Consider the following 23,485-nt stretch of genomic DNA (forward strand, 5'->3'; position numbering starts at 1 on the left):
TTGTCCCCAATTTTAGTGGGATTGCTCCAAATATCTCTCCATTTAATTAGATATTGGCTGTTGGTTTGCAGTAAATTGTTTTTATTATGTTTACATATGGGCCTTGAATTCCTGATATTCCAATACTTTATGATGAAAGGGTGTTTTATTTTGTCAAATTTTTTATGCATCTAAGGAGATGATCATGTGATTTCTTTTCCATTGAGTTTGTTTATATAGTAAATTAAGTTAAGGACTTACATATATTGAAACAAACTTGAATTCATGGGATGAAGCCTGGGGAATGGTTGTTTTGATGTGTTATTGGATCCAGTTTTCAAGGATTTTATTAATTTTGCTTCAATATTCATAAGTGAAATTGGTCTGAAGTTCTCTTTTTTGGTAAGGTCCCTTTGTGGTTTAGGTATCAGAACTTTTGTGGCTTCATAGAATGAATTGGGCAGTGGTATTTCTGTTTGTATTTTATGGAATATTTTGAAGAATATTGGCATTAGATCTTCTTCGAATGTCATGTAGAATTCTGTGTTAAATTGAACTGGCCCTGGCCTTTTTTGGTTGGGAATTTTTTTTTATTAACTTGAGTATTTCTTATATATATTTCGAGTGTTATTCCCTTTCCCGGTTTCCGGGCAAACATCCCCCTAATCCCTCCCATTCCCCTTCTTTATGGGTGTTCCCCTCCCCATCCTTCCCCCATTGCCGCCCTCCCCCCAACAACCTAGTTCACTGGGGGTTCAGCCTTGGCAGGACCCAGGGCTTCCCCTTCCACTGGTGCTCTTACTAGGATATTCATTGCTACCTATGAGGTTGGAGCCCAGGGTCAGTCCATGTATAGTCTTTGGGTAGTGGCTTAGTCCCTGGAAGCTCTGGTTGCTTGGCATTGTTGTACATATGGGGTCTCGAGCCCTTTCAAGCTCTTCCAGTTCTTTCTCTGATTCCTTCAACGGGGGTCCTATTCTCAGTTCAGTGGTTTGCTGCTGGCATTCGCCTCTCTATTTGCTGTATTCTGGCTGTGTCTCTCAGGAGCAATCTACATCCGGCTCCTGTCGGTCTGCACTTCTTTGCTTCATCCATCTTGTCTAATTGGATGGCTGTATATGTATGGGCCACATGTGGGGCAGGCTCTGAATGGATGTTCCTTCTGTGTCTGTTTAATCTTTGCCTCTCTATTCCCTGAAGCATTCACATTTTGATCATCTGTCTTGAGTTTCATTTGTTCTAGGCATCTAGGGTAATTCAAGCATTTGGGCTAATAGCCACTTATCAATGAGTGCATACCATGTGTGTCTTTCTGTGATTGGGTTAGCTCACTCAGGATGATATTTTCCAGGTCCAACCATTTGCCTACGAATTTCATAAAGTCGTTGTTTTTGATAGCTGAGTAATATTCCATTGTGTAGATGTACCACATTTTCTGTATCCATTCCTCTGTTGAAGGGCATCTGGGTTCTTTCCAGCTTCTGGCTATTATAAATAAGGCTGTGATGAACATAGTGGAGCACGTGTCTTTTTTATATGTTGGGGCATCTATTGGGTTGGGAAATTTTAATGACTTCTATTTTCTTATAGGATTTAGGCCTGTTTAGATAGTTTACCTGCTCTTTATTTAACTTTGGTATGTGGTTTCTGTCTATAAAACCATCCAATTCGTCTAGATTTTTCAGTTTTGTTAAGCATTGACTTTTGTAGTGGGATCTGATGATTTTCTTTTAATTTCCTTCATTTTTGTTTTATGTCTCCATTTTTATTTCTGATTTTGATAATTTGGATACTTCCTCTGGGCCGTTTATTTAGTTTGGCTAGGGGTTTATCTATCGTGTTGAACCTCTCAAAAAACCAGTTTTTGGTTTTGCTGATTCTTTCTATTGTTCTCTTTGTTTCTATTCGGTTGATTTCAACCCCGAATTTGAGTATTTTTTGCCTTCTACTCCGCTCGGGTGGGTTTGACTCTTTTTGTTCTAGAGCTCTCAGTTGTGCCATTAAGGTATTAGTGTATAATCTCTCTAGTTTCTTTATCAGTGCACTTAGTACTATGAATTTTTTTCTTAGCAATGTTTCACGGTGTCCAGTAAGTTTGGGTATGATGTGTCAACATGTTATCTTGGGATGTGAGACTTACGAACAGGAAACTGGGAAAGGGAATAACATTTGAAATGTAAATAAAACATACCCAATAAAAATATAAAAGAAAAAGTAAATTATTCCTTGTGATTTAATATAACATGGGAATCTAGTAAGTATTTATATTTATATACATTCCAGTTTGTAGGAGAAATGAATCCAGAAACACTGACTGGTGGTTTTAAGAGGCCCGCTTATACACAACTGTAACTTCTGTGCCTTCTAACACCTAATGTCTTACTGACACCTTGGGGCAAATAATGACAAGGCACATGAACAGAACAACCAATCAGATGGTATCACCTACATAGAGCAAGGAGTCATGGGGCAATAGGGCCCGGGGGGAGGGTATAAAAGTTGAACAGTTCCTGGAATAAACGTGTCTGTATTTGTCACTTGCCTGACTCCCAGATTTGGTTTTATTGACTCTGAGCCTTCATTCCCACACCCCAGTGGTCTTTCTCAGGGTCTCAAACAACACCAGTGTATGTCCTTTAACAGTATGTGCATATAGAAGGGGTAATGGAAATCAGTTATTGGTCAATTGCTTAGAATTTTCAAAAAGTACAGAAAGAAGGAAGGCAGGCAGAAAGAAAGGAAGAAAAGGAGGAGAAAAAGAAAAGAGCAAAAGAGCAGAACATGCTTAAAAGAATAAATAAAAATTGTATGGAGCTGCAAGAAAATGATGACTAGATTGTGTCTATTATTATAGAAGTATTTGAAGCCAGTATATTACTGTGACCAATCACAGCAGTGTGGCACGCTCAATGTAATTTTCATGCAAAAGGTCTAAGAGTGGACACCATGCAGGAGGACCCTCAGTGGGCAAGTAAGATCCCTGGAGATAACCTATCCTCTTCCTCAGAGGTCATGAGTGCACTCTGGTGCACCTTCCAACAAACTTTATCATTCTGACTTGCTTTTTCTGTGAAAGAACTGAAATATTAATAGGTTTTATGCATTAGGAAAAATTGATTCTGTTTAATATGATTAAACTGAATAATTTTTCAAAATTCAATATCTATAATTTATAATCAAGAATTTCATATATGGATACAATGTACCTGATATTCTTGTTCCCCAACTCTTCCTTGAATTAGCAAATCTACTACTCATTTCTTACCACCTCACTTCATGTCAACATAGAAATATACCTAAACACTCTATCCAATATACCCTCCATACTGCATCAAATGTGAGTTGATCATATATTCATAGATATAGGAACACCCTCTGGAGTAATCATGGTAAATTTATCATAGACAAAAATCTTAGAGAATACTGTCTTTCCCTCCCTTTTAAGCATCAACTATCAAAAACTCATCAGCAAGTGGTATAGGCTCAGGAGTCCCACCTGCTTCATGCTTCATTGCTCATGGGCTTAATCTCACTCAGGTCTTAGAGGCAGCCACAAAATGCTATTACTTTAGGAAAGCAATAGTCTTATCAGGTCTAGAAGACTGTTTTGCTCTTTCTTTCTCACCTTTATCTCTTATAGTCCACAATCTTTTTGTGATCTATAGAAATTTCATTTGATTGTTTTAAAACCTATTTAAAATTTTTGTAGTCTGTTGCTAACATCACCTTTTGCTCATATCACCTTTCCCAGAGAAGACATGGGTTCATCATTGTGGCCTAGGACTCTCATAACAGTTAGTCTCAGTCTCAGCTCTGCATGATCTGTTATTTACCTCAGGGAAAAAATGGAAAAAATGGGAATAGGAAAAATGTTTCCCAGACTTTCCTTCTTTAGGAGGACTCTAGAGAGTGCTCAGGCCTTTTCTTCCTACTACTCATGAGCCTCAGGGATATATCTTTGCAAAAATCCGATCTTCAACAAACAATAACTTCCTTGGAAAATCATAATATGCAAATACCCATATATGTTGAACAAATTCTATATTTCTATTGAAATTTTCATATATACTAAATTCAAAATTAACACAGTGTTCTAATTCAATTTTAATCCGTGACAGTTCTTTATACTGACAAGAAAATCAACATCAAGTTCAGAACTAGACCCATGAGAAACCAGGTTTCTTTGTTAAACATAGATGCCAAGTCACTGTTGGCATATCCTCTCCCCTAGGGACAGACAAGGCATACAGTTAGGGGAACAGCATCCACAGATAGGCAACAGAGTCAGAGAGATGGGGAAGAGAGGAAAGGTTGTAATTGTTCTTGTTTACATCTTCAAAGACACCACTTCCATCTTTGCTATGTTCACATCTTCCAGGGAATGTGACTTTGATGCCAAAGCTTCATACTCATGGTAATTGATTGATAGGCCATCTTTCCCTTTCCTAATTTCCTTTCTTGTCCCAACTTTATAATAAATCATTTTCTATGTGTTTACATAGCCAATAATATCAGGATCTGCAGGATCATATAGAATTTCTACAGATTAACGTAAAGACTTGATCTATCAGCATTTTCCAGCAAAGAGAAAAACACAGCCTGAGGAAGAACAGAGCCAAAATTCCTATAGAGAAATGTAATCTATAGTGAAGTCACAGCCTATTTTCTGGAGCTTTTTTGCATACTATATTTATCAAGCCTCAAGATAGTTATGATTATGAAACAGGTAAGGATAGAGAATAGATGAGCAAGCTGAAACTCCACTTGCTCTGGGCTATGTACACAAAACACACACACACACACTCACACACACACACTCACACACACACACACTCACACACACACACACACACACACACACACACACACACACATACCTTTAGGGATACATTAGCAAACTAGAACTCTCACATAAATACAGTTGCTATTATCCTTGATATCAGCAACAAAAAAAGTTTATCTCCTTAGAATCCTCTTGGTAGCACTTTATTTGTAATCAAACACATTATAGAATGCATTCTAAAATTTAGATCAATGGACAGAAACAGCCTATAGTGGTTTTGAAGACAATGATAAATTATATCCTCTAAGTGAAGTCTGCATTGGCACTCCCCAAATGACTATCTCTTGATAATGTATAATTAGTCATGAATTAGTTTAACAAACATAAATTATAGAAATGGATAGCCATACTAAGACTCTCAGTGAAAATAGGGAACCACCCCTATTAAACACCTAGTATCTATTTCCCTTTTTGAATAACAATAATAAAACAAATCACCAAAGAATAATCAGGGTCCTAGAATATCCTTACACGTGACATGCAGTAAAATCTGCCAGTGTATTCCATTCACTTTAAATAAGGCTTCTGTGCTAATTTATAAGTTTTATGCACTTTCTTCATTGATTTTTATTTTTCATTCAAAATAGACTTTTCATACAATGTCTTTGACTATATTTTTTCTGTAGTGTTAGTTTTTAATAAATCCTATTGCAAGATTACTTCCAGCTTTAGACCATTTATGTTCTCAGATACACAAATAGCCTTTATATTTTAAAGTTCCACAATGACTGAATAACTGCATAAACTTCATTTATTAAAATCTGCCTCCCAGGAATAACTCTGAGTTTCTCTTTACTGATTTTTGTGTTCTGTCTTGGCCAGTCTTGAACTAATGGAGCAGGCCTTCAGGTTGAGTTCTCTTGGCCCCTGAGAATGGCAGCTCTGCTTCTCCCTACCTACAGCATGATATTAGCCTTCCATGGTGGCCACCTTTTCTCTCACTTTCCTTGCTCTCCTCCTGGTCCCAATTCCAGGAAACCTAATTCATGAATTCTTCTCTTCTACTTATGTATTGGCTGTTTGCACCTTTTGTTTCTCAATTAGAATTACCTAAGGATAGGTTCCCAGAAGCTATGTGAAGTCCCTCTCTTTCAAACAGATTTGAACTCGAGAGTATAAGCAGCTACATTTTTCCTTCTCCCAAGCACTTTGAGATCCTCCCCACCTCTCACAGCATCCAAATCTACACCCTTTCTGAGCATAGACCCCATTAAAAATTGTCCTCTGTTTCCATGAAAAACCATATTCTGCTTCCCATCTGAACCACCCTTGTTTATTGAGAATCACATAATTAGTGAGGACTGAAGAAATTTTTCAGAGAGTAGAGTGATTAAAATGTTTACTTTCTGAAGTTCTTAGAAATGTATGTATATATCTGAAAATACTCAAAATGGAAGAAAATTCTAATGATGTGTCTGAAGACAAAACTTCTATAAATAGTGCCAAACATAAAGCAATTAGTGATCTGTTTAAAAAGATAAAGAGAGGATGTGTCCCGGGTTTTGGTGTGTGTGTGTGTGTGTGTGTGTGTGTGTGTGTGTGTGTGTGTGTGTTTGTGTGCTTGTGTGCTTGTATACAGATACATAAATACATATAAAAACAATGGTAAAAGAGGTCATGAATTGGAAAGAGAACAGGAGTGAATTTTGGGGGACACTTGCAATAAGCAAAGGTTAAGGGAAAATATTGTAATTAAAATTCAAGTTCACAACCAACATAGGGGAAAAATCCAGAAGAAGCTGTATGGCCACAATAAAGTCTACAACCAACTTTGAAAGAACAATGGAACCAATAAGGTACTCCCTAGGACAATATGATATCTAAAACACCCTGACATGGAGGGAAACACACTCAAACCCTACATAGAATATATATCATAGGCAGAAATCAAAATAAGATGTCACTCACAGACCATTGCTGATATTTGTGATTCAAAGAGAAGGAAATTCCCTACAGATAAACCTGTCCTGACTCTCAGTTGGAGACATAAAAGAGAACCACAGGCCTTTACTGAGCTACTGAGCTGATTAGTTCGAAGCTGTACTTACATTGATTGCTGATTTGCATGTACCCAAAGCACAACCTACTGATATGAGAACTTCTTCATAATTAGGTCTCACCCTGTGGTGGAATCAGTCTTACACAGACCACACAAAGACATGAATTTGCTTTCTCAGCTCCTGGGGTTTCTATTTCTATGGCTTACAGTTAAGGAAGACAACGTAGGAAATTTTTTCAGCTTTTAGTAGTCAGTGCTGCTAGTTTGCAGTCCTCTGACGAGATAATTAATCATCTGGGGATTTGTTTTCAATTTTTCAATCTTAGATGTCAGACATGACATCCAGATGACTCAGTCCCCAGCCTCCCTGGCTGTATCTCTGTGAGAAAGTGTCACCATCACATGTCAAACAAGTGAGAACGTTTGCAAGTATTTAGCATGGTTTCAGCAGAAACCAGGGAAATCTCCTCAGCTCCTGATCTATGACACATCCAGCTTGCCAGATGGGGTCCCATCGCGGTTCAGAGGCAGTAGGTCTGGCACACAGTCTTCTCTCAAGATTAACAGTTTGCAGCCCGACGATGTTCAAACTTATTACTGTCAAAGTGGTTTTGGTACCCCTCCCACAGTGATTCAAGCCATGACACAAACCACCCAGAGAAGAAGAAATGAGAATGCTGGCTGCCTCAAATGTTCCTTTTGGTGTTTAGCTGCTCAGCTACTTAGAGTGCTTCACTTTGCCAGGTCTTAAAAGTCAAGTGGATGTTTTTGTCTAGGAGTAAGAGAAAATTTTCTATGTCTTCAATTCCTGTGTTTTTTTACAGAGGCTTAGTTTCAAAATAAAGGAATGGTTTACATGAGTAATAAAAAAACAAAAGCATAACAAAACAAAAATACCTGTTTATGTGTAGCAATTTTATAGCAAGAGCTGAGATTCACTCAGCATGGTTGTACACACACACACACACACACACACACACACACACACACACACACACACACCACACACCACTCAGGCTCAGTTATTTTGGCAAGAAAAAATGTATCTATTTATAGGATTAATACACTGAAGAAAAAGTCTGTGTAAAGGGTTTAATGGTTAAGAATATCCAGAGGATCTGAATTTAAGATGTACCACTCACTTGATTTCTAGCTTTTGATAACTCCAAATCAGGGATTTTATAAACCACTCTTCCTGTGTTTGGATAAGGGTAATCCTGCCAGTGTGCATGCAAGTAAGCAAGCAGCCATGAAATGATGAAGAAAGCTCAGTTTAAATTTACTTTTTTATCCTGGATCAGACCGAGGGAATCTGATCTCACTCAGTGTATTCCAAGGAATTTAAACATAGTATAGTTTGGGAGGAAAAATGTTTCCTGGTATAATAAAATCCCTGGTACACAAAGAAATGTTACTGCATAGAAACTCAACCCAGGGTACATGTCATTTCTTACAAGAACATGAGTTTTAGAGATGAACTAACTGTATTATCCTAAGAGGTAAAGGAGGAGTCTGGCATGTGCCTGGTCATACAGAAGGTATGGAGGCAATTTGTGCTATTAGTCACCTAGTTATTAAAGTTTGGAGGAGGCTCTAATTAAAGAGATAATGTAAGGGTCACACATAATGCCTATTTTATTTTTACCACACTGTGAGACCTGTATTATCCTAAGTAGTTTCTTCCTCTATGCCTTACTTTTCTGTGTCTATGAATCATACCTTAGTTATTAATGATGTACTTTTCTATTGCTGTGAAAATACATCCTAGCCAAAGTAATTTGTCAAGAAAGAATTTAATTGGGGAGCTCTCATTTCCAGAGCCTAAGTCAAGGAGTAACATGATAGGAAGCAAGGTAGCAGGCAAGAAGGAATGGACTTGACATGGTAATTAATTACTTAAATATTTAGCTACAAATAGGAGACACAGAGAGGCAGAGTGATAGCTGGGAGTGGCTTGAGATTTTGAAACCTCATCTTACACATAAAATGAAGGTGAATATATAATATCCTCTCATTGGTGATCATTAGCAAGATCAGATGGATATATTTACTTATGATTTTTGATAAGCAAGATACAAATAAGACCAAGTATTCTTTGTCTGAGTAAACTCATTGTTTCCTAGTGAATGCCTTTTGATGTTCTTCTATTCCTGACAGGAGGAACATACTTGTAAATCTTGTTTTAAGGAATCTTCTGAAATGACATGGTATATCCAATGGATATTGGTACACAGAACATTTTTGGTTTGTTTTTGTTGAGCATAAAAAGCATTATCACAGGCTGGGGCTACCACTTAGATATACTTTCTGCTCTCGGGAATAAGACAAAAATGGAATCTACATGAAATGCTATGTCAGCAAAGCTCAGAGAATTGGGTATTGAAACATTTTGTGATAGAGGTTTTCCTCATGCACAGTTCTGTCAAGGCCAACAACATTGCAGAACAGTTTATATTGTGAGAGTTAATTAGGTGAACTGAGAAACTACATGAGAATTGGTATGAGCAATGACTGTAGAGAATAACAAGGCTCTGGCAAAAGTAAGCAGGTTAATTAAACACAGAGACAGGCCTGGGGATTACAGTATAGTTTGATTCCTTTTGACTGGATGGGAAGGAAAAACAATAGCAGAGGAGGTTATCATTATAGGATGGTGATGTCAAGGCTGAGGTATAAGTCAAAAGAATATGGTAAAGCAGAAGACATACAATTCAGACCATTTCCCAATGAACTAAAGAAAAAGGTTTCCTTAGGTTGTTTTCCTCCACTTTTATTCCATACAAAGAATTACATGGAATAGAGCAAAGAAGACAGTAGTCAATGATGAAAATTGCTTGTAATCTACATTGCACTTCTGAGTGTATTTTGTGGTAGATGACATTTTCCTAAATTAGATGGAATCAAGGAAAGAACACACTGAACCTGGAGTTATTCAAAGCACCATGCTACTCTTAAGACTCCAGACGTTCTATTTAATTTTGTAGGAAAAATATTGCATCTGTATTCTATCATGAGATAGCTGAACATGCTGGAACTGGCTGAGTTATTAAGTGAGGCTACTTTTCTACCTTTCACATTCAAAACTAGATCTTCATACTCTAACAAATGCTCATTTGAGTCTATAAAATTTTATGTTTTGTAACATTTCACACCACCGTTCAAACTTCCCCAGCTTCAAGGAGAACGCAATATTCCAATGATGAGTGTAGGTCAGATGGTATTAAGGGGAAGGGACAAATATATAGTAATGAATTTGAAAGATGTACATTTTGGGGATTCAGCCAGAGTATAGGGACTAATATATGTCCACACAGGTATTAGGATATGTAATGTTCATGGTAGATTGAAAGAAGGACTGTAGGAGGAGTTATGGGAAGAAAGTGGGTTTTCTGGATGTGTCTCACTATTTTACATGGTTGCAAGGGGTGTGCTCTGAGAGGCATGGATCCCAGATACTTTGTCCCAGGACTGTTTCTCACTTTTGATAGACCTTTTCTGACACTATTACATAATCTAATGATCCCTGGGCATCAGCCCATCCTAACGGGCAAATTTCCTGCAGATCAGTTTGAAGATGCTCTTTTATGTTATAATGCTATTTAGATGAATTAATGATTTTATAAAATACTTGATTTGATCCGAATTCTTTGAGGAGGAAAGTTAAGGTTATGGTTTTAGTTCTTTTTTTTTTAGAAAAATATTATGTTAGATTCAAGGACAGAATGAGCACACACTCATATAATAGTAAGTAAAAAGTGCATAATAACAAATACACTGAAATTTCATAAATTAAGAAGAGAAATAAAATTGGGACACATTTGTGATCAAGAAAATACCATTCATTCTAAGTCATATCCATGGATGAGGCCACAGGTAGTCACCAAAATGAGACCATATGAAACTCTTACTTTGAAATTATAATGAGCTTATACAATGAAACACTGCTTTGAATTATCAACATCCTTCTATAACTCCTTTTGTGTAACATTTTATTGGTGAGATAATTTTATAAATGACTTTTATCTAAGAATGTATAAACAGGCTGAGGAAAAAAATAAAATTGGCTGTTAGGGCTCAGCTCTATCAACCAAATATATATACCTGTAAATATATACATATGTGTATATATTATATATGTGTGTGTGTTTGTGTATATATATATATATTTGTATGTATGTACATTTTTATATCCAGATATATGTAAATATACACTTGTGAAATCAATAAAATAGGTGGTTGTGTCCACCTGAATGTGTGAATGTGTGTGTGTGTGTTCGTTTGTGTGAGTGTGTATGCATGACTTTCTCTTCATCATTATTTTTATGTTCTGTGAAGAGTTAAGTTTAATTGTACAGAGCCCTTATAATTATGTTTCCTTTCCTAATCACTTACTCCTATCAGCAAAAGTCAATTGCCGGAATCCACAAGTTCTGGCACCCAGAATAGTAAGAGTTTTAATGGCTAGAGATCACTGGCTTCCTGGTCTGTGTATTTATGCCTCACTTTAACACTTGAATATCTGGGCAAGACCCCGGCACTGAGTGATCAAAATATCCCAGGTTTGTGATCCAGATTCTGCATTTCTTTATAAATCATTAATTCCTGTCCTATTATGCCTGGGTTTGTACTCTGTTTCATAAGAAAAATGTCAAAGAAATAGAGCAATGAGAAGGGTAGTTTACAATTAATAGTTTTGGCATGACCTGATGAAAGGAGCTTGGGAAGTTTTTTGAAGTTCTTGGATTGGGTTATTATGAACAAGCTATGTTTTACATGGGAGATTAAGCATGAATATATGCACTGACACTATTGTTAAGCACACTAACATGCTTTCATAGAACAAATGAACATTGATGATGGTTTTTCAATTTTTAATTGAGAAATAATTCATGCAATATATTCTGATCCCAGTTTCTCTTTGCGTAACTCCTCTCAGATTTTTAGTGTTTCTACATCCTCTCAACTCTGGGTATTTTTCTTTTGCTGCCTCTTTGAAAACCAAAGAAAGAGACAAATAAGAAAACAACAGCAGTGAACAACAAAAGATAAGAGAAATTAAAATGAACAGACATACAGAAAATACCCACAAACCAATACAACAGAAACCATAATATAAAGATAAAACACCAGTAGGACAAAATGCCTAGAAGGAACCTTAGCTTTTCAAGCATTTACTCACACTGTAGTTAAGCAAGTTATTATTGATGATGTCTTATAGTTTTTAATTAAAAAATCAGGAGATAGGAGAGATGACTCAGTGGTTACAAGCATTGACTGCTCTTCCAGAGGTCCTGAATTCAATTCCGAGCAACCACATGGTAGCTCAAAACCATCTGTAATGGGGTCTGATGCTGTCTTCTGGTGTGTCTGAAGACAGTGACAATGTGCTCACATAAAATAATAAATCTTTAAAAAAGTTTTAAAAATCAATTTTCATGCAATATATCCTGATCATGTGTTTTCCTTGAAAACTTTTTCCAGATCCCTCTCACCTCCTAACTCACTAAACACTATGTCCTTTATTTATGTCTTTCTTTCTTTCAAAAGAAAACAGGCAAACAAACAAAAGAATGAAAAAACTAACATTATTATATACTCAGACACAAATACACACACACACACACACACACACACACACACACACACGCACACACACACACACAGGAATAAAAATGCTAGAATAAAAGACATAACAAACAGGCAAAAGACCTTTAAGACAAATACGCCTAAACAAAGAAATATGAGAAAACAAATAAACAAAATGAGAAAACTCCTGTTAATGACCACATGTGTGGGGCAATCGTTTGCTTCTGAGACTTTTCCTAATAATCTAGATATGGTATCTAGATCTTCCATTTGCCTTAGACACAGTAATGTGCCTAGCCTTAATTGTCAATACTGCATTATCCTCTTGCCTCACACAAGCTTCTCTCATTGAGCTGTTCTATAAAAACCATGTAGGAAAATAATATGTTAAACATTATCATTATTCCATTAGTCTACAACAGCATTTACAAAAAATGAACCTCATTAGAAATTTCAATTAGGAATATTCTTTTATTGAACAGTGAGGTATTCCCATATTGAGATTACAGGGCAGCTTTAAAGATTTACACATATTAATGCTATTTATCATTTTTTCTTTACTGTGTGACTTTATGAGGAACATTGGTTGTTGGCAATACTATCTACTTTCAAGTGCTCTCATCAGGCAATACTTTCAAGATATCTTTATTATTTTAGAATTTACTCAATTTGGGGGCTTTGTTTCTGACGATGGAAGTCAGAATAGGAGAATTAAACATTGACAACCATAAGGTAAACTTTGATATCTGATGCTTATTCTTTTAAAAATGGGGAAAGTATATTCTTAGGAACAAACAAATAATAAAGTGTATTTCTCACTGAAATCCTTTGTGTAAGGCTCACGTAAACCTTCTGGATGTTGCAGAACATCCCACTCATTGATATTCCTATGTGACTCCAATGCAAACAGACAGGCTATAATCAGCATTATGCATTTTACTATAGATTTCACATTATTCTGCATTATGAAAGGAGATTCTCATTTGTACTGTATTATTTTTGTACAATATATTTTTAAAACAGTATTTTGTACAATATATTATAATTGACATGCATATATCATCTGTCCATAAAATGTGTCCTACAGGAAAGGATAGCACAAAAGGTGGGATATTTAGTAGACAGAAGTGTTCTGGGATAAACCCAGGATCAGGGATTAGGGGAGTCACTCTTTGAAGTGAGGAAAAACAAACACAAGAGAGCTGAACAGAGATAAAGTAGCCACATGGCAGAAATTAGATTAGAATAAATGGGATATTAAATTATGAGCTAGTTGAAAAACAACAAAGCTTATGCTTAGGTCTTTATAAATATATTTGAGTCTCAGCATTATCATATCTGGAAAGAGGTGTGTGGGAAGAAAACTCCCATAACAGTTTTGGGTTAATTTTTCCCACTCTATCGTTTTTACCCAGGTACATTATTTCACAGACCTCCTTCGCAAACTTCTTTATATCTCCACACAGAGAATGAGCCAGATTAACCACAGGTCTGGTCAACTCAGTCTCTCTTTATCTGCATCATTCTGCATGTATTCTTTCATTTCAGGTATTGGTGGTTTTGAAAAATACATATGATTTACTCTTGCTATGCCTCTCACTTTAGACACAAAACTGTGCAAATTGAAAGACATCATGAAGAATATATGGGCTAGAAGATAGAGTTCTAACACACAACTTTAGCATGAATATATGTTGTCAATTAGACATTAATTGAAATTAATGTTGACTCAAAGACTGGTCCAAAGTGAGATATATACCATATAAGGTATATCCAATCCCTTTAAAGTGTTCATTTTGTTCATTAGTTAATGAACTATCTGCCACATTTTTCTGTTGCAGAATTCTTTTCTCCCTTTATGTGAACAAGAATTTATTATGTAAAAGTCCTTAATACTTTTATTAGATTTCCATTAATGTTTAAAACATTAGTCTAATTCAAAGTGCTAATATTCAGAATATTAGTATGCTATGCTAATTATTACGTTATTCAAACTCTTCAGGTTTGACCAACTGATGACTCCTCCAAATCAGCTTTCATTTGTGATCCTCTGATCCCCTCATGCTGGAAGAATTCTTAGTTGATAATTCTAGATTCAGAAATTGATATTCCTGCAAAGATGAGTGATTTGTCTTCAATTTGTGGAATTTTTGGGTTAATAGATAATTGATTCTATCTATCCTTAATGGAAATTGCTCAGCTGTGTGATTCTAATCACAAAAATCCACACAGATGTGCATGTTTATATTTCTAGTGAAAATTTTGTGAGTTTAAATATTAGATTCATCTAAAGATATTTCAAACACTCAGATTATTTATATAATTTCTTTCAACCGCCTTTCATAAAACTAATATCAAGGCTCTTATTTATTTGCATGCAGTCATTCATTCATTTATACATTCATTCCCTCACTCCTATACTCATGGGATCAATCCCATGTATAAATTTATCACAATTTATCACTATATTGTACATATTTACATTTCTACACATATAGATGATACCTCTTATTATGCTATTGTGGCCTGTCTCACACAATTTTAGAGTAGCTTGTACATACAGGAAAACTACCTATGTTAATTGTACTCCCTTTCCATTTCTTTTGCTTTGACAGTCTCAGCCCATGGTAACAACACTCTTAATTTGGAAGGGATCACTCTGAACTTTGTTGTGCCTATAATTCTCTGTAACGAGTTCCTACCAGTATTTCTGAAAATATCTGTATTCACATTCATTATGTTCTAGTGTACTAAAGAGATACATTGAAGAGTATGTTTTCTATGATAAATAAACAATGCAGTTGTGATAAAGCTATGAAGATTTAGTGGGCATAGCAGATTCAAAGCTATGAATTAATATTTTACCAAAGGGGCTTCCACATCTGTAGAAAATGGCTTGATTTACTCATCAATGAAGAACAGTAATAATCTGTATCATCTAGTAATACTAGGCAAAGTTGCATGTAATTTCAGGCAGAGATGTGAAGGAGATCCAGTTTCCTCACATGAGAATAGAGGAAATCCTAACTTTGCATACTTACAATGAGAGCAATTCTAAATATATTAAGGCAGATTGTTTAACTGCAGATCACAAGTTAGGGAATTGTACTGGCTGCTCTGTATTATAAATCATATGTTTCTTTTATAGTGTTTTGGTTCATATTGTGCTTCTGTTTCTCACTAAGTATGTCATGAAAATAGAGCAAACAAAAGACACTAGCAAAAATAGTTGCTGAGTATTTCTGTGTTTCTAATATTTTATTTTGTGAATATTCTCTGTTCTAGATAAAATGGTAGCACAGAAAGGTCGTATTACCACTGGAATTAATCATATTACAATAGCACGTTTCCAGTGGATATTATTGATAATGTTCAGTTAGTTCAATATTGCAGTTGTAGAAAAAAAGATTGAAGATTCCTCATATTATTTAAGACATTGCAAACTTAGCTTAGATGAACAAGCCTTGTGGTTTTGTTCAACTAACCAAATGTTTAATGACTTCATATAGGCTGTTCAAAATCACTGCAAGTGTCAGTGTCACAGGGGACAAGCTAAAGTGTGATGGCTCCTTTTCATCTCCCCATGTTTATTCTGAGACTCCATTTGCTTTCTCTCTCACATAAGGAAGAATGCCCACATGGAAAGAAATAGCCGACAGTTACCAGTGCTGTTCAAATCTACAGATAATTTTACCAGTTAGCATAATTTACAGAAATTATTTGTTATGTTTACAAACTCAGGTACCTAAGGTACAAGGGTGCTGACTCAATTTCCATCATCTCTTTTTGGATCATTGGAAGAAAAAAATGTTATCCACTGTATGACCAGACAGCACATTACCAATAATATATCTTTGTTCCAGGCAAAACAAGAGAATGCTTCTAAGCTCCTGTACTGTGATCCATCAAACAAGGATGGGTTCCTCTCAAGGTTCACTGGTAGTGTGTAAGGGACTGAAAACTCACCCTCAATATCAATAGTGTACCATACGAAAAAATTAAAGCTATTACTGTTACCAAGATGATGAGTTTCCTCCCACAATGTTACAATACAAGTCACAATAAAACCCTTCAAAGAAGTAAATGATTTGGTTAGGATGCCCAGCCATTCTTTTCTGTTTCTCCATCTGTAGATAATATTTTTGGAATACATCCAAGCTTTAAAAGCCATTTTGAGATTTTAATAGAAGTAACCATGGCATATTCTTGACCTTGTTAGTTCTATGTCTTGGCATCAAAACATTCTGTCATGTTGACACTGTTTAAATTCATGAAAACTTGTCACTTTTAAGGACCACCTCATCAAAATAATTTTGCAGTCACCGCAGGGCAGGCTACTGTTTCATTTTACTAAAATTTTATCTCAGGCTCCTCTGAAAACCCTACAATCTGAAGGCCTTCCAGGAGTTTTGCTGTACATATGACACCAGGTACAGAACCCACACACACACCCTCCACACACACTAAACAACCACAGCAGCTGGAAATTGCAAGGGTCCCAATGTAATCAGGCCCGATCACTCCCCTCACCCTGATTCTACTCCCCTTATGACCTATACCTACCACAGGGGCAGATCAACAGCTTTTCTGTTCTTCTAAAGACCCCAGAGTCTGAAGGCCTCTCAGGAGCTCTGTTGCATTCAGGGCAACAGGTAAGGGACTCTCCAAAACAACCAAACTACAAGGGAACTACAAGGAGCCCATGAAACTCATGACCCAACCTCCCCCACTTGAACTCTACCACCACTTCTGTCCTGTGACTTCCACCAAGGCAGATCATCAACTTGACTATGCCTCTAAAGACCTCAATATCTGAAGTCCTCCCAAGAAGTCTTCTGCACTCATAGCAATAAAAACCAGAGTCTGAAGAACACACTCTCCCTTAGGAGAACAGCTATATTCAGGGAAACAGCTTGACTTTTCCTTTGAAGCCCCAACAGTCTGAAGGCCTCCCAGGAGGTCTGTTAGACCCAGTGCCATAGACCTCCAAGAAGACCTCCTGCAAACCAAGGACACAGTAGGTAGACTCCAGAGAGAGACACCCAACCCATCTAACAACAGAGATAACCAGATGGTTAGAGTCAAGTGCAACTCCATAAGCAGCCAAAGGCAATATGTCCTGGCATCATCAGAACTCAGTTCTCACACCACAGCAAGTCTTGGCCACATCAATATATCTGAAAATCAGGATACTGACCTAAAATCTCATCTCATGAAGATAATAGAGTACTTTAAGTAGGATATAAGTAACCAACTGAAAGAAATACATGCAAACACAGTAAACAGGTGGAAGCTCTTAAAGAGAAAACAAATAAATCCCTTAAAAAAATACAGGAAAACACAATCAAACAGGTGAAGGAATTGAACAAAGTGGTCCAAGACCTAAAAGTGGTGGTAGAAACAAGAAAGAAAGCACAAATGGAGACAACCCTGGAAATGGAAAATCTAGGAAAGAGGTCGGGAAATATATATCAAAGTATCAGCAACAGAATACAAGAGACAGAAGAGAGAATGTCAGGCATAGAAGATACCTTAGAAGGTATTGACACAATAGTCAAAGAAAATTCAGAACATGAAAAAAATCCTAACACAAAACATTCAGAAAATCCAGGACACAATGAAAAAGTCTAAATCTAAAATAATTGGAGTAGAAGAGAGTGAAGATTCCCAGCTCAAAGAACCCAAAATTACCTTCAACATAATCATAGAAGCAAACTTTCCCAACCTAAAGAAAGAGATGGCCATAAATGTTCAGGAAGCCTATAGAACACCAAGTTGGATCAGAAAAGACAAACCTCTCATCACAAAATCAAAACACTAAATACACAGAACAAAGAAAGACTATTAAAAGAAAAAAGATCAAGTAAAATATAAAGGTAAAACTATTAGAATAACACCAGACTTCTCAACAGAGACATAAAAGCCAGAAGAACCTGGACAGAGACCATGTAGATCCTAAGAGAACACAAATGCCAACCAGGGCTACTATACCCAGCAAATCTCTCAATCAGCATTGATGTAGAAACCTAAGTATTCCTGGAGAAAACCAAATTTAAACAATATCTATATCAAGCCAGCCCTACAGAGGATTCCGGAAGGGAAATTCCAACACATAGTGTATCTACACCAAACAAACAGCAAGATATTAATTGTTTCACAACAAAGCCTACACATACACATATTGCAACCTACAACAAAAAACATAACAGGAAAGTAGTAATCATCTGTCTCTAATGTCTCCAAGTATCAATAAACTCAATTTCCCAAGTAAAAAACATAAACAAAAAGACTGGATATACACAAACAGGATTTAGTATTTTGCTGCATACAATAAATACACATTAATTACAAAGACAGATGCTACCTCAAAGTAAAAGGTTGGAAAAGTCTTCCAAGCAAATGGTCCCCAGATACAGGTGGAGTTGCCATCCTGATATCCAATAAGATAGATTTTCAACCAAAATTTATCAAGGGAGATGGGAAGGATATTCATCAAAGGGAAAATCCACCAAGACAAATTCTCAAACTTGAACATCTATATCCCAAATGGAAAGGTACCCACATTCACAAAAGAAACTTTCCTAAAGCTCAAAACACACATTGAACCCCACACAATAAGAGTGGGAGACTTCAATACCACACTCTCACTAATGGACAGGTCATTGAAACAAGAAAAAAAAAAAAGTCAATGACCACCTCCCCTTAAAAAAAAAAAAAAGCCGAGGGCCAGATAGCTTTAGTGGAAAAATCTACCAGACCTTCAAAGAGGAAGTAATACTATTTCAAAAGAAAAAAATATAAGAACAGTTATCAACTTATTCTATGAAGTTACAATTATTTTGATACATAAAAACCCACAAGGACCCCAAAGCAGCAACAACCCCAGAACTACAGACCAATTTCACTTATAAATATCAATGCAAAAATACTCAAAATTCTTTCAAGCCAGTTCCAAGAACACATTAAAATTCATCATTCATCATGATCTAGTAGGCTTTATCCTAGGGATGCAAGGTTAGGTTCTTATTCAAGAATCCATTAATGTAATCCACTATATAAATAAACTCAAAAGGAAATAAAAAGACACATGATGATCTCAATAGATGGTGAAAAAGCCTTTAACAAAATACAATACTGCTTCATGTTAAAAAATATAGGCGAGATCAGGCATTTAAGGCCCTTATCTAAACATAATAAAAGCAATATACATTAAACCAACAGCCAATATCAAATGAAATAGAGAAATACATGAAGCATTTCCACTAAAATCAGGGTCAAGACAAGGATGCCCACTCTCCCATAGCTATTCAACATAGTACCCAAAGTGCTAGCTAGAGCAATAAGACCAAAGATAAAGGAGATCCAGGTTATGCAAATTAGCAAAGAAGAGGTCAAAGTATTACTGTTTGCAATTGATATTATAGTATATATAAGCAATCCCAAAAATTCTACCAGAGAACTTCTACAGCTGACATACAACTTCAGCAAAGTGGCCAGATGCAAAATTAATTGAAACAAATAAGTAGCCTTCCTTTATACAAATGATTAATGGGCTGAGAAAGAAATTTGGGAAGCAACACCCTTCACAATTGTCACAAATTATAAAAAATACCTTGGGGTAACTGTAACAAAACAAGTGAAGTATCTCTATAGTAATAACTTCAAGTCTCTCGAAAAAGAAATCAAAGAAGATCTCAAAAAAATGGCAAGGTCTCCAATGCTCATGGATGGCAGAATTAACATAGTAAAAATGGCCATTCTACCAAAGTCAATCTACAGATTCAATGAAATTCCCAACAAAATCCCAACACAATTATTCAAAGACACGGAAAGAGCCATTCAATTTCATATGGAAAAGCATAAAATCCAGGATAGGGAAAAGAATTTTTCACAATAAAAGAACTTCTGGGGAAATCACCATCCCTGACCTCAAGCTCTACTACAGAGCACTAGTGATAGACTGTGCCAGAGCCTGACAAATACAGAGGTGGATGCTCACAGCCAACCACTGGGCTGAGCATAGGGTCTCCAAGACAGGAGTTAGAGATAGGACTGAAGAAGCTGAAGTCATAGTGGCCTTACTTGTAATAGCCAGAAGTAGAAACAAATATGTCCCACAACAGTAGAATAGATACAGAAAAATTGGTTCATTTACTTAATGAGTACAACTCAGCTATTAAGAACGAGGGCGTCCTGAATTTTGAAGGCAAATGGATAGAATGAAGAAAATATTATTCTTACAGAGGCAACTCAACCCAAAAGTACATGCATAGTATGTACTTATGAATAGGTGGATATTAACAAAGATAAAAGGAGAGAATATCCAAGATACAGTCCAAAGAACTCAAAAAGTTCAACAAGCTGGAGGAACCAAAGGAGGACAGCTCAGTACCACTTAGAAAGGAGAAGAAAGCAATCACTGTAGGGGCAGGAGAAAAAAGGTAGGGAAAGGAGATGGGAGGAAAGAGGGCAACATGGTCTTATATTGTGTCCAGAACAGGACTGAAGCCCTGAGTTCCAGCAGAAAGAATTGAAACAGCCTACCTCAGGTTGTAGGGTGTTGGGATTACCTTCCAGAATGTACTACAGCCCTGCGAGGTGAGAAACTTTCAGAACTCAAAGGGAGGGACCTTACATGAAATGCCCTAAAGTGCGGGAGAGTTAACTTATAGAGCCAGGCCCCAGCAGAAAAACAAGGCATTAAGTAAGAGATAGGGTTGCCATCCCACAGTCAAATCTCTGACCCATAATTTTTCCTGTTTCAAACAACTACAGTGATGGAGATGGAGTGTAGTTAAGGAAAAGTAGTTCCATGGACAGGCCCAAAGTTGGAACCAGCTCAAGGGTAGGCCGCAAGGCTTGACATAATTACTGTGGCTATTTAGCACTCACCAAAAGGGACCTCTCATATCATGATTGTCATAGGAAAGACCCAACAAGCAGCTAAAAGAGTCAAGTGCACATATTTGTACCCCACCAATTGACAGAAGCTGCTGACTCCTGTGGTTTAATTAGGGAAAAGCCGAAAGAAGCTGAAGAGGAGGGCCACACTGTAGGAGGACCCACAGTCTCAATCAACCTGGAACCCTGAGATCTCTCATATGGTGGATCAGCAACCAGCCGGCATATACTAGCTGAGATGAGGCCCCCAACACAATATAGCAAAAAAACTGCTGGATCTAAGTTGTTTCAGAGAAGATGCACCTAACCCTCAAGGGAGTGGAGGCCCCGGAGAGTTTAGAAGTCTGATAGGGTGTGGCAAGGGAGATAGGGATAGCCTTGTGAGGACAGGGGCAGTAGGGAAATAAGGAAGTATGGGATGTGAAACAGTTGAATGATGGACAGGGATGACAATAAAATCTGAAGTGTAAAAAAAAAAACAAGTTAAATTAGAAGGATACAAAAGAATATCACTGTGGGATCCTCTAAGAAGAACAGAGTAGAAGTTGTAATATTGCTTTTTTCTCTGCATGCCTTTTGATTATTTTTCCATTAAGGGTAGTGACTGTCCTTCTGATACCATCTCAGAAATCTGATGAAATTCTATTTACTTTTTGAGAGTGGGTTGGTATGTGTTCATTAAGTAGAAAATTTCTTGACTTTAGGACTTATTCGGTGTTACTGTTTGGAGAAACATGAAATGTGGTTTTAAAAATGAAAATTGTCAATAATAGATATGTATCTATCATCCAGCTACACTTGACTCTATATTTATCAAAGATCTTGCCAAATAGTTCCATCAAATCATCTAGGATGAGGAACTTTCTTACATCCCATGGCATGAGCTTGCAATTTCACACTCTCATCCAAGGTATTTCTCAGATGCCTCAGCTAATAGATTCTGCTCTCTGCCCCCTCTTAAGGTTTCCACTGTTTTCAGAAATGATGAAGTTCCCTAACCTTTCTCCATTTAACTATTGGGTATTCTATGTTCCTCGCCATATTCTTGCACCACAGATTCTATTTCAGTTCATGTTCTCAAATCCAGGAATACTTTGTGAATGTCTTTATCCTTGAAGAGCATAGTCAGAACTGTACTGCGCTCTTTTACATTCTTAAAGAAAGATGTAGCCATGCAGGAGGTGTGAGGTGGGCAAGAAGAAAAAAGTATAGAAGACAAAGAACATGATGAATAATATAAAGAAGAGGAAGAAAAAAGGAAGCGGAAGGAGGAAAGAAAAAGTTGAGGACAAAGAAAAAGGAGAAGCAGAAGAAGCAGAAGCAGCAGAAAGAAAAGAGGAGGAAGAGGAGGAGAAAAGTGGAATAAAAAATAATCTGGATTCTGATGATAGCAAAGGATAATCCACCATTGTTAGATGCAGTGACAGCAACGTGATAGGTGAATTCAGCATCAAGTCAAGGACAATGTAGATTATGAGCTCAATACAAGATGAGGGAGTGTAGATAATGAGTTAAGCAGTAAGATTATGACACTGTAAAAGATAAACTCAAGAGAAGCAAAAAGAGAAAAAACAGGATCCAAAATTATCTCAAACTTATGTTTCGAAGGCAAGTACAGACAATCTTTGAAAACCTTCTCCTATCAGAAATCCTGTTCAGAAGCTTCAGATTATGCCCTCTAGTCGGAGGGTGAGTTGTTCCACTTCAGTTAAAATAAACAAGCTACTATCTCCCAAGCCTGTCTAAAATTCACCTCAACTGGGGATATCTCACTGCTGTGCCAAGAGATTATATAGTTGGGTTACTGCAAATAATTCCAAGGTGACCACAATTCATAAGCATCATACGAATGAGACATTGAAATCCATGAGTCTTACAGAGGCACAGTTACAAATACCTGTGTCAACATAGTGACAGTGCTGCCTGAAATTAACCGCCTTGTTGTTTGTTAGTACAAATCGGGGCAAGATATTTTCCCATTGATATGCTGGTGCTAGAAAACAGTGAATCTAGATTCTTTCCCAGTCAAGTTGTCCTTGTGACACTTAACTGAGAATTCTGACTTTCAAGACTTTTATTTGGAAGGAAAGAAACGAACTAAGGTCATGTCCATTGATTCCTAGGAACCTCCCTTATTTCACATCTCTGTCTTGTCCAGGGAAAGCCCCCAACTTTTT

Source organism: Rattus rattus, chromosome 5 (assembly GCF_011064425.1).
Source record: "Rattus rattus isolate New Zealand chromosome 5, Rrattus_CSIRO_v1, whole genome shotgun sequence".
Taxonomy (NCBI): Eukaryota; Metazoa; Chordata; class Mammalia; order Rodentia; family Muridae; genus Rattus; species Rattus rattus.